At 42.2% G+C, this 13273-nt stretch overlaps 1 long non-coding RNA gene across 4 annotated transcripts; it reads right to left on the bottom strand.

The window, feature by feature from the left end:
• Window positions 1–8892: 8892 nt before the first annotated feature.
• LOC137214433 (uncharacterized) lies at window positions 8893–12887 on the bottom strand. 4 transcript variants are annotated; one of them, XR_010938906.1, is made up of 3 exons: window positions 12580–12887; window positions 11561–11957; window positions 8893–9573 (listed from the first exon to the last, which is right to left on the bottom strand). It is a non-coding gene; the product is annotated as an uncharacterized lncRNA (long non-coding RNA). The 4 variants fall into 4 exon arrangements; XR_010938907.1 differs by having other exon boundaries at window positions 8893–11957; window positions 12307–12887; XR_010938908.1 differs by having other exon boundaries at window positions 8893–11928; window positions 12307–12887.
• Window positions 12888–13273: the final 386 nt, after the last annotated feature.

Below are 13273 nucleotides of genomic sequence, written 5' to 3'. Positions count from 1 at the left end.
AGGGTAACAATGTACCAGTTCACACGAAGCTGCCCACCAGGGCTGAAGCTGCAGGGTGGGTTCGCCACTGCCCAGAAGATGCCAGCAGCATGCCCCCCCGCCCCCCGCCGGGTGTTGTTAAAGAAGAAACCACGCGTGACACTTGTTGAAGATGATAAGGCAGATTTTACTCAAGGGGGGCATCGAGATAGATGTAGGGACAACTGCAATGGGGTCTTGAACTGGAGGAGAGAGATTGGCTTCTACTCTGAATACAATGACAAAAAGTGGGAATTGATAGCCAAGGAGCAGGGTGAGGAGGTCAGTGGATGGAAAATTACTAAGCAAACATCAGGGGTGAGGGGGATTTGGGCTAAACTGACCTAACAGGATTCTTGCTGAAGGCAGGCCAGGGTGACCAGACATCACCTGGGGGATGGTGGGGGATGAAGAACCAGATTTCGAGGGTGATCAGATATCAAGGGCAGGGGGTTCTGGTTAAACTGACTTAGCAGGATTCTTGCTAAAATAGGCCAATGCAGAGACAAACACCAAAGTCCAAAAGCCAAAGCCTGGTTGAAAAAGCGTTCAGGGGAGCCTGAGTCGAGTTTGGTTGAGGAGAGAATCTTTGTCAGTGTCCAGGGAACCGCCAGCCATGCAGAGCCAGGAAAACAAGCACCCCCTTTATGCGAAGGCAAGGACCTGAGAGAGGACGTCCACACTGAGAAACCAGGGCAGCGGTCCCACTGAGGAGGAAAGAGAACATCAACAAAAAAAGTGAGAATCCTTAAAGAGATGAACTGGGGATGGCATGGGGGTGGAGGAGGACTGTCAGGAACAAAAAAATAAAATGACTTCTCAGTTTAAACAGTCAACTTATGAGCTCAGAAAACGAGTGATCACTGCAGAGAAATAAGTCAGTGTCCTGGGAGTTCAAGTGGAAGAAAAGCTCATCTCAGTGCAAAACGAGAAAGAGATTTGGAGGACAAATCCAGGCAATCTAACATTCAAAGGAGAGGGGTTTCAGAAAAAGAAAAAGAAAAAAAAAAACCATATAAAGGGAAAACAATAATTGAACAATTAATTAAAGAACATTTTCTGAGCTGAAGAAAAGCCTTGATTAAAAGGGCTTGTAGAGTTCCAGGAAAGATTAATTAAAAAGACATATACTTAGACAGACCCTGGTGTAATTCCTGAATAATAAACTTCCAGACAAAAAGAAAGGAAAGAAAAGGAAAATCAGGTTAGTATTAGCTTTCTTGTTGCCACCCTGCCACCCAATCACAACATTTGTTTCAGACTCTTGAGAGCAAGGACAATAACCCAAGAATCCCATAACCACTCAAGGTATGATTCACACATCAGGGCGATGACACGAGGCTTCAGAGCACGCTACATGTCGTACCACATCTGAGGAAGCTGCTGGAGAGATGGACTGGTGTACAGCAAGGAAAACCAAAAATGATGACCTGGAATTGAATTCAGAATGATCTCAGCAAAATCTAGACATTGGAGGTGGGAGAGAAGTGGAGAACAGCGAGAGGAAGAAAGAAGGAGGGGTGACCGAGGGCTTTCATCTCAGCAGGCCGGGAAAACCTTCTGATGGGAGGGCAAGTTGTTTGAATTTAATTTGTCTATGGGGGAGTTTAAAAAAACTATGCCCACAAATTATTCAATGATCTTCCCTTCAAGAGGTGGAGCTTAATTCCCCTTCCAGGGAGTGTGGGATGGACTCAGTGACTCACTTCTAACCAATAGAATATAACAGAGTGAGAGGTTGTGACTCTGAGACTAACCCAAAAAAGATGCTGGGACTCCCTCCCTGACTCTCTCTGTTATGAGCAGCCCTACGGAGGTTGGTGTGACAAGGGACAGAAGCCAATAGCACCAGGAGTGAGCTTGGAAGAGGATCCTCCAGATCCAGTCACACCTTGGCTGACACTTGATTACAGCTTCCTGAGAGACCATGAGCTAAGCTGCCCCTGGACTCCTGATCTTCCGAACTGTGACATAATCATTGTTTGTTGTTTTAAGCTGCTAGGTTTTGTGGTAATTTGTTACACAGCCATAGATAACTAATACAATCTGTAAAGAAATACAGCTTTCTGTGGTTACTAGGGATGGGAAGGGAACCATCAGAGAATTTCCAAATTAATAGTGGAAGCAATGATGAGGAACCTGAGCAAGCAGCAAAATGACAATAATGTAGTGAACACAAGAAAAATGAACAAAACAAGTAAATACATTATAAAGTTGAAGAACATAAAATTAGACCTCTAAATTACATGATATTCAAAATTCAGTTCTTGATGGAGCAAAGGCTTCACATGCAATCTAAGGGAAACCTAGGCATACTTTACCAACCAAAACTACACACAAAAAAGATAATCATATTTCATTACATAAAATTATTTTGTCTAGGAAAAACTCTTAAGCAGACTTAATAGAAAAATAATAATTAAAAGGTTATATACAAAGAGACCTTTGTTTTAACAGAGGATCAAGCCCTTAGTATACAAATGTATAGTAAGTCCCTGTCTGACATTTCATTTCACATAATGCCCTCAAAGTCCATCCATGTCACAAATGCACAAATGGCAGGATTTCCTTTCATATATATCACATTTTCTTTATCTATTCATCCATTGGTGGACATGTTGCTTCCATATCTTGGTTATTGTAAATAATGCTACAATGAACATGGGGTACACGTATCTTTTTGAATTAATGCTTTCATTTTCTTCGGAAAAATACGCAGAAATGGAATTGTGGCTGTCCAGTTTTCCCAATACCATTTATTGAAGAAACTGTCTTTTCTCCATTGTATATTCTTGGCTCCTTTGTTGTAGGCTAATTGACCATATATGCATGGGTTTATTTATGGGTTCTCTATTCTGTTCCATTGATCTATGTGTCTGCCTCTATGCTAATACCATACTGTTTTGATTACTTTCACTTTGTAATATAGTTTGAAAGGTCATATTTTATTTCTTTCTGATGGAGATACAGAAACAGCAGCACCATTTAATATTTCATTCTGTTACAATGACTTGAAGACCAACTTTATTATATATTAAATTCTCATATGTATTAGGATCGATTTCTGGTTTACCTTCTTTTTTTGACATTCTTTTTAAAATATTCTTTTCCATTATGGTTTATCACAGGATTGAATATAGTTCCCTGTGCTATACAGAAGGACGTTGTTGTTTAACCATCCTATAATAACATATAACTATATGTAATAGTTTACATATAGGATGGTTACATCCTATATGGTTTACATATAGTTTAATCCCACACTTCCAGTCTTTCCCTCTCCCACCCCTCTCCCCCTTGGCAACCACAAGTCTGTTCTCTATGTCTGTGAGTCTGCTTCTGTTTTGTAGATAGGTTCATTTGTGCCATATTTTAGATTCCACATCTAAGTGAATATCATATAGTATTTGCCTTTCTCTTTCTGACTTCAATTAGTATGATAATCTCTAGTTGCACCCATGTTGCTGCAAATGGCATTATTTCATTGTTTTTTATGGCTGAGTAGTATTCCATTGTATATATGTACTACATCTTCTTTATCCATTCATCTGTCGATGGACATTTAGGTTGTTTCCATGTCTTGGCTATTGTAAATAGTGCTGCCATGAGCATAGGGGTGCATATATCTTTTTGAATTATAGTTTTGTCTGGGTATATGCCCAGGAGTGGGATTGCTGGATCATATGGTATTTCTATTTTTAGCTTTCTGAGGAACCTCCACACTGTTTTCCATTAGTGGCTGAACCAACATACATTCCCACCAACAGTGTAGGAGGGTTCCATTTTCTCCACACCCTCTCCAGCATTTGTTATTTGTAGAATTTTTAATGATGGCCATTCTGACTGGTGTGAGGTGGTACCTCATTTTAGTTTTGATTTGCATTTCTCTAATAATTAGTGATGTTGAGCATCTTTCCATGTGCTTACTGTCCATCAGTATGTCTTCTTTGGAGATATATCTATTAAGGTCTTCTGCCCATTTTTCAGTTGGGTTGTTTGTTTTTTCGTTGTTGAGTTGTATGAGCTGTTTGTATATTTTGGAGATTAAGCCCTTGTCTGCCTCATCATTTGCAAAATTATTTTCTCCCATTCCATAGGTTGTCTTTTCTTTTTTTTTCTTTTTTCTTTTTTATGGTTTCCTTTGCTGTGCAAAAGCTTGCAAGTTCGATGAGGTCCCATTTGTTTATTTTTGTTTTTATTTCTATTGCTTTAGGAGACTGACCTAAGAAAACATTGGTACAATTTATGTCAGAGAATGTTTTGCCTATGCTCTCTTCTAGGAGTTTTATGGTGTCATATCTTATGTTTAAGTCTCTAAGCCATTTTCTGGTTTATCTTCTTTGTTGTATGAATTTGTGTATTCCTATGTAAGACTATATTAGTGTGATACAATAGTTTTTTTTAGCTATTAAGACAACTTCACTGTCCCAGCTCCTCAATGCTGCTCTATTTCACACTTTCTACATTTTCTCAGACTTGTTTTCCATTAGTGTCTAGATTATTTTGTTTTACTCAAATTAAAAAATCATATAAACACAAAACTCTGGGAATGATTTGGGATTTCATGAAATTCATTTATTAATTTGGGATATTATATGTTTTATGTTAGATGTATTCATTCAAAAACATGGTATATCTTTCCATTTGGAACATATATTACATTCTAAAAAAAAAAGAGTGAGAGAATTAAATTCAAATATCTGATGACTTATGTAACTTGCACCTTTGGGGGCTATAGGAGGGAGAATCTGCAAGGTCACTGGACATATTGAGAATTGCCCCCCTGCTTTGTGATAGAGCAGCTACCTTTGTTTGTTGGAAGGTAAGGGTGAGTCTCTTGGCTAGAACTCTCTCATGACTTCTAATCTCAGTGGAATGAAAGCAACAGCACTGACTGGCATCCTGCTGGATCTACTACCTAATGGTTATGTGCCCTTGAGTTGTGTGTCGTTGAATTTCCCAAGCCGCAGTTCTCTGTAAAATAAACATAATACTCATCTCATTGTTGTAGGGATTAAATGAGCAAAGATCTGCAAAGCACTTAGTGCCTACAGGAGGACAGTGCCTTGGAGGTAAGGCACTGTCTACGTGTTGCCCATTATTAGCATATGAGAAAGAAGAGCAGGACAGGTCACCACGGCCCCCCTGCAGGCATCAGTGGCTGGAGCTGTCAGCAGATCTACATCACAAGATACACCTCATCAACTCCAGCTGGTAGTTTACCAAGAGGACTGTCTTTTCTAGCATGCAGTCTGAATTTGTCACCTGAGAAGCCCTTACATCCTCATAGTTCAGGTCAGGGAAAGAGTCTGAGCCTGCCTTTCTGTTTCTACCACTGTTCAGGAACTTGCAGAGTTTGACGATGATCTCCATGTCCAGTCAAGTGGACCTTCTGAGTCCTATAGCCATTTTCTGGATCTCTCCTACATCAGATTCTGTTGAGCATTTCTTCCTTGAATCATCTGCACCTTTGCTCCTAGAAATCCTAAGAGTCCTCTGAGCTCCCCTCCTTCCCTTCTGATGACCCTTTCCTGGTTGATGTACTTCACCCAATCTTTGACCATCAGCATCCCCCAAAATTCTGTCCTTGGTCCCCGGCCCTTATCCTCTGAGCTCTTCTTAAGTGACTTCATCCATGGTCATGGTCTATCGGTCCTTGCAGGCTTACACCGGCCTTTTTTTCTCTGACCTTCAGTTTCACATCTCAGCTCTTATTTGGGCATTCACTTATGGGGTGTCCATATGAATTTTAAAACTGGTATGTCCAAAATTAAATAAATCTCCTACACCTCCTGCGTGCATACATATACCCCCCCAAAAGACCTTATCTTCTTTCTTATTGCTAATTCGGTTAATGGGGTCACCATCTAGTCAATTCCCAAACCAGAAATCCAGCAATCATTCCTATTTTTTTCCCACCATGTTTAATTTTTCCCCAGGCCTTGCTGATTTCATCTCTCAGACATGCCCATCCCACCTACAATCCTCATTTAGGACCTCAGCATCTTTACCTGAACCACTGTGACACAATTTAAACTCCCTGGTGCTAAGTCTGCCCCCCAAGACTGCCTCTCCACTCATTTTCTACCACACTTCTCCTCACAATTCATGATCTAGTAAGAGTGCATTGTGGTTTCCCCAAATCAGAAAGCCATGCCATGCCCTTGTGCCCTTCCTTATGCCAATCCCTTTACTGAGAGCACCCTTCCCATTTTTCTTCGCTTGGCTACCTCTTACTCACTGTAGTGGGTTGAATGGCCTTCCCCTAAAATATATGTCCATTTGGAGCCTGAGAATGTGATCTTATTTGGAAAAAGGGTCTTTGCACATATAATTAAGTTAAGGCTCTTGAGATGAGATCATCCTGGATTTTCCAGGTGGGCTGTAGAGCCAATAACAAATGTCCTTATAGGAAATGGAGGAAACATAGACAACCCTGTGAAGCTGGAGGTGGAGACTGCAGCTGTGCTGCCACAAACCAAGGAACGTCTGGGGCAACCAAAAGGTGGAAGAGACAAGGAGGAAATCTCCCCTAGAGCCTTCAGAGCACACTTTGGCCTGCTTGATTTTTGAACTTCTAGCCTCTAAAACTGTGAAAAAATAAATTTCCATTGTTTTAAGCTACTAAGTTTATGGTAATTTGCTATGCCAGACCTAGAAAACTAATACACTCACCCTTCAGGACTCAGTTCATGCATAATCTCCTCCAAGAAGTCCTCCCTGAGTTTCTCCTACCATCATTCCCCTCTTACCAGCATATATATATATATATTTGAAGAAGTTTATATATATATATATATGTATATATATATATATATATATACATATATATATCTGAAGAAGTTAAAACCAATTTGTAACATCTATCACAATAATTATGAATTTTCCGATCAAGTTGGGAAGAATAAATAAAATCCAAGTAGGTATTATTTACATAAGACACATATAAAACAAATAATACCAACACTATTACTACTACTACTAAAAAGCAACAGACATTGAGCACTTACTATGTGTCAGCTAAGGTTCTAAGCACTTTGCATGTATTAGTCCCTCCCACAAACTACGTGACATGATTATTACTATCTGTTTGCCAAGATGGCTGTAATGATTCCTCCCATCCTGTACACATAACCCTTGAAATGTGGCTCTACCATTCTGCTGTTTAAGAGGTAGAGTCCATTTTTCCCTTCGTTGAATCTGGTCTGGCAAATCTGCTTTGACAATAGAATGTTACAGAAGTTATTTTTCGTGGCTTCTGAGTTGGGTGTCAAAAGGCCTTGCAGCTTTCACTCTTGCTCTTTTGGAAAACTTCCACCATCATGTGGAAGCGGGCTAGCCTGCTGAGGACTTGTGGCCAAGCCTTAATCACCAGACATGTGAGTGAGCCCATCCTAGAACAACCAGACCCAATTGAGTTACCAGGTGACTGTAGCTGCATGAGTAACCCCATGCAAGTACAGCTGAGCCCAGCCCAAATTATTGACCGACAGAACCATGAGAAAAGGAAATGGTTGTTGTTAACAAATTTTTTGAAGTGGTTTCTTTTACAGAAATAGATAACTGATAAATCATCCCCACTTTGCAAATGAAAAAACAGAGGCACAAAAAGGTTGAGTAATTTGCCCAAATTTTCACAGGTAGTAAGAGATTAAGCCATGATTTGAATCTAGGTACCAATGAACCAAGCTTTTATAAAATTAATCTGCACTCAAACATTCCTCTCAGTTTGCAGTTAGCATCTATCCTAGACAAACGCATCAACATTTTTGATGGTCTTAGAAATGTCCCTTAATAAAATATAATGCAAGTCAATTGCAAAGTGAAACTACAAATCTTTCTTTAAAAGTAGGATTTTATGAAGTAGAAAAAATATGTAGAATTTTAATTGGCCTTTTTAAAGAATCATATTTGGATTTTATTTTAAAAAGTGATATTGGAGAATTGCTAGAATCACATGCAGAACCACTGACTGAATAAGAGCAGTAAGCAAAGGAGAAATTTTACCAAAAATAAAAATGTACTTCAAAAGAAGATGGTTTGGGGCTTCCCTGGTGGCGCAGTGGTTGAGAGTCCGCCTGCCGATGCAGGGGACATGGGTTTGTGCCCCGGTCTGGGAAGATCCCACATGCTGCGGAGCGGCTGGGCCCGTGAGCCACCGCAACGGGAGAGGCCACAACAGTGAGAGGCCCACGTACCGCAAAAAAAAAAAAAAAAAAAAAAAGAAGATGGTTTGATTATTGTGACAGAAACTTAACTGCTAGCCAATATTTATTCCCTTCTCACTGACAACACCCGATTCTGTTCAAGGTGGTGATGTGCTCAGTTAAAACATCTCACATCTCAGACTCCTTTGCAGCTAGGAGTAGCCATGTGATGACATTTTGGCTGATCAGATATAAAAGTCTGCTTGTGGGGTTTCTGTGAAAGTGATTGTTTTCCTGATAAATAAGGAATAGCCTAAGCTGGCGTGAACATTTTTGACAAGTCCTGCCCCCTCTTTGAGCTGGGACATGGATATGATGCGTGGAGGTGCATTAGCCACCTTGAGAATGCAAGCAAGGAAGCAGTACCCAGAGGATGCCGGAACAGTAAGCCAGAGAAGCCGTGTCTGCGATGCTCCCTGCGGGCAGTGGCGCCCCAGCCCAGCTATTTGCCCTTGGTGTTTCTGTTATATGAGAAAAATAAACTCGTAGCTTGTTTAAGTTGCTAAATTGGGTTTCTGTCAAATGCAGTCCTGACTGATACAAATAGCAAAGGATTAAAGGAGGCCCTTAGGATGATAGCTGAAGCCATCAATTACTCTTTGTAAACAAACATGAAGGGTGTCTTGTCATGCTATCACACAGTTTTACTGAAAACATTATACTTCCAAAAAGTCAACATTAGATTTAATGTTTTTAAGCAAACTTTTCATTTAACTACAACATACATATGGAAAGGTACACACAAGATTTATAGTTGTTTGTTCTAAAACATAATTACATCCTTCCAATAATAACCTAAATTTTAGTAAATATTGGATAAATGTTTTTTTCACAATATTTTGTTTCATTTGTCACCATACAGTGCCAATAACACCTTTTTACTTTTTGCATGAAATTTTGCCTTCCCCTAAGTGGATTCACTTCAAAGTGTTTTTTCTTTTTTTTCCCTTGTACACTTGTTCTTGAATAATGATGTCCTGTATCTCTTCCAGAAAGGGGTAGATCTGAGTAGATAAAGATGTAGAATATTTGAATAATATAGTTAATTGTTGTAGGTTTTCTTCTATAAATGGAGAGTGTACACTGTCCTCTTATGTCTCCTGGACAGTCCCAAACATCAAGCACTTCTTGCCCACAAGCAAAACCTTAGGCAATCTCAATGAAATCAAGATTTTACACGTCACATTCTCTGATCATATCCTAGTGAAAACAGAAAGCAATAATTTTTTTAAAAATCCTTTCAAAAAATCATTGAGCAAAACAAACCTGTAATATTTGGAAACTAAACAATCTCTTCTGAATTATCTGGATCCAAAACGGAATTAAGAAGAACATTTCACACCAAAACCTAAAGGACAGAAAAAAATCACAGGAAAATTATAGTCAATAAAATCTTCTAATATTAAAAAATAAAGTGAAAAAACCCATTTAAGTATTCAATTTAGGAATTAGAAAAAGGCCACACCACACACATGCACATAGTAGGAGGGAATTAATAAAGGTAAAAGTTGCAAATAATGAGACAGAAAACTGAAAATAATATAAAGGTCAACCCAAAAGTGCGTCTGAAAAAGAAAAACAAACAAACAATTAAATAGACTCCCTTCATATGTGATCTTGAAAAAAAAGAAGAAAAAAAGGCAAAAATATTAGAAATGGGAAAGTATCGATAGTTACAAGCACAGACCCCATGGTATGTACCTTTACGGCAGTAAATTTTATAATCTAGAGGAAAATGGATAATTTCTAGAAAAAGATAGATTACCAACGATTATTCAATAATGGGTAGAAAGAAAGTTAAGCAGACCAAAGATCAGGGAAGAGTTGTAGCAACCAAAGTTCTGCCATTAGCAAGTGGTTTATTTTCCACATTGTTTCAGAGAAGAAAATGAAACAAATGGCATATATAAAAGACAGAAGAGACCAATGTAATTCCAATTACTTTGAAATATAATTTTGGGAAAAATTGATGTGTTATTATTCTAAGTCTTCCTATGCAGAAATACGGTATATCTTGCAAATAATTCCTTTAATCTTCTTTTAATAATATCTAAAAGCTGTCATTATAAATGCTGAACTTTTCTTGTTAAATTTATTCTTGATTGTTTTCTTGATTTTGCGAACATTGTCCAGGAATTTCCCCCCATTTCTATTCCTAATCAATTATATTAGGCATGGAGAAAACCACTGATTTTGGTATATTTATCTGAAATCTAAGAACCTAGCAAAATCTCTTAAATTTTATTTATTTTTTGGCATCTGCATGTAAAGATAATTCTTATGGCGCCATAATTTATTTCCCTATGTTGATGGACATTCGAGTTATTTCTAGTTTTGTTGCCTTACACACAATGCTGCAGGAAATATCCTTGCCCAAATATATGCTGAGATTTTCAAGGGAGTCTGGAGAGTGGCGTTGCTGGGTCAAGGAGACATCTATGCTAGAGATGGGACCCTTGGGTGCAGAAGAAAGGAAAATATCTTTTTACTAAAACCTTATTTCAATTTCATGCAGACAACAAATATTAATTTGGGGTTTCCCTTCTTCTGGGTTTGAATCTAAGTTCTGGTCCCCCCAAATGCCCAGGCCTTGGGGTGTGGTGAGGAATGTGTGATTCTCTGTCATGGGTCCATTCTGGCTTCAGTGACATCATGGACCCTTCAATCCAGACACCTTTCTCTCACGGTTCTGTATTATGGGGTGTGGGGTGGGCTTGAGGTTGCTGGGGGGCCTTTTTGCCACCCTACTGCCATAGCCCAGCATCTCAGGAGAGGGCCTGTCCACCGCAGGAAGGTACAACCACCCAGTGGCCCTTCCCTGCTCTCTCCAGCCCAACGTCTTGGCTCTTGTCATCCTCTGCCATTTTCTCTGTCCTCGTGCAGTTCACCCATCTGGACCCCAGCCCAGAGAAAGCTTTTCTGAAGGGCGGAGCGGGGGGTAGGGAGAAGCGCTTCCTTAAATCTCTCCCTGCTCTCCTAATATTTCTCCAAATATTCTCTCTGGACCCAGTGTCTTCTCTGTTTACTTAAGGGCTTAATTTTAGAAAAGAAAGCTAGAAAAATGCTTGCAGTCTTCACCCTCCCACTCCTCTCCTGAGATGAAGAGCAAAGAATGGCCCCGCTGCCTGCATTTGATGGGGGTGAAGGAGGGACACAGGGAGGAGGGGAGGGAGGAAATATCAGGTAGAGAGAAATAAAACATGGGACAATATGTAAAATATATCCTGCCATAGACATTTTAAAACTGCACTAAGTAATGCACAATTCAAAAGACATAGCAATTCACCCTCCCACCAGTAATGACCTCTAGAGGTGTCTATTTCCTACAAACTCACCAGCTCCAAACGTTATATAGTTCTTTTGAATTTTTGTCACCCGCAGGGGTGCTGTTCTCATTTGAATGTTCCTGACACTTAGACATGTTGAGAGTCTCCTCAACATCTGCAGCTCCTCTTCTGTGAATTGTCTGGTTCTACCTTGGCCCATTTTTGTATTGGGTCATTTGCCTTTTTCTTAGCAATCTGTAGGAGTTTATTGTTTACTAGAGGTCAGGTAGGTCTGGGAAGTGAAGTCGACCATGTCAGCAGGGACAAATCACTGAAGGCTGAGCTGTTGGGTTCTTCAAAGGGCAGACCAGATTGCCTGAGAGAAAGATGCAGGGGCTCAGGAGCCCCCATCCCACATATTCACAGCATTTACAGGCCTGTGGAGAGGACAGCAGGAGCGAGCAGGCTGTGGGGTGTGCCAGCATCATGGTCGGGTCCGTAAAAAAAGAAAGAGTAAAAACAATGAAATGGGTACAATACAATGGAAAAATACAATACAAGTGAAGTGATAAAACAAAACAAAATAAAAGGCAGTGATGCTCTGGGGCAAGAGCCTGTTGGGGGTCTGAGGCCAAAGAGCACAATGGTGGGTCCTCGGACCCTTCACAATGCCGGATCATCGCCCTTCTGTGCCAATGTGCACGGCTCACAGGGCAAACTGCTACCGCTCTCCAGGTGCGGGCCTGTCCCTCCCTCCCTCCGTCCCTTCCTCCCTCCTTCCTTCCCTCCTTCTGTCTTCCACCCCTCTGCCCCACCTCACGCTGCCTTGAGCGGCTCAGAAAGTGCCTGTGGCTTCCCCAGGGGGCCTGCACCCACTCTTGACCAAATGGCCGAATGCGTCATTTCCGGTTCATCTCCAGGCTGTGGGCGCCGTCGGTGTGGGGCCCTGCTTGGGCAGGATGGCTCAGGGTCCTGCCCTGCCGCCTACCACGGTCCTGTCCGAGCCACAGTTTCCTCGAGGGTCGAGTGGGGTGACGGCCCCCTCCCACAGGGTCCAGGCGGCAGCAGAGCCAGCAGTGTGAACTGACCGTCCAGAGGGAACGCTGCGAGGGGCGTTGCTCTGGCCGGGCCTGTCCTCCAGCCTCCCGTTCACTCCCTGTCCCGGCGTCCTCCCCGCGGGAGTTGCTGGCTCGTTGAGCTTCTCCGGCCTCGACCAAGACAATCAGCACGCCTGCGCCTGAACGCGTAAGGCCGCTGCCAGAGGACCGGGCAGGGGTTGGGGCCGACTCCCCAGCGACCAGAACTACGGGTCGCGGACGGCGCAGGCCCGGCGGGCGGCGGGAGGAGGCGGCCCCGCTCCACAGGGCGCGCCGCAGGTGGCCTCCGCTGGCCCGCGCCCCGGCCCCGCCGGGCGCTGGTTCCCGGCGGAGCGATCGTAAAGCGTCTGCTGCCATCTGGTGGCGGAGCCCGGGCAGCTGCGGCGCGGAGCGGGGAGTCAGGGTCAGGGGCGGGGGCCCGTAGACCCCCATCCAGAGCCTCTCGCAGCCGTGCTACACAGCCAGGAAGCCCCAAGCCTCCGCCCTCTGGCGCTGCTCCGGATTCCCCAGGCAGAATGGCTGGCATCCTAAGAGAGGCAGTATTGCACAATGGTCGGCTCCTGTGCTTTGATGCCCGCGCCTGACTGTGGAGCCAACTTGCCCCGCCTAGAGGGGCCCTTCACTCACTGAACCGCATCTTCTCATCTGTAAAGTGGGGCTGAAAGAAGTGCGTGTCTTGTGGAAC

Source organism: Pseudorca crassidens, chromosome 20, assembly GCF_039906515.1.
Source record: "Pseudorca crassidens isolate mPseCra1 chromosome 20, mPseCra1.hap1, whole genome shotgun sequence".
Taxonomy (NCBI): domain Eukaryota; kingdom Metazoa; phylum Chordata; class Mammalia; order Artiodactyla; family Delphinidae; genus Pseudorca; species Pseudorca crassidens.
The sequence above is the reverse complement of the archived record's forward strand: the minus strand, read 5'-3'. Positions and strand labels throughout refer to the sequence as shown.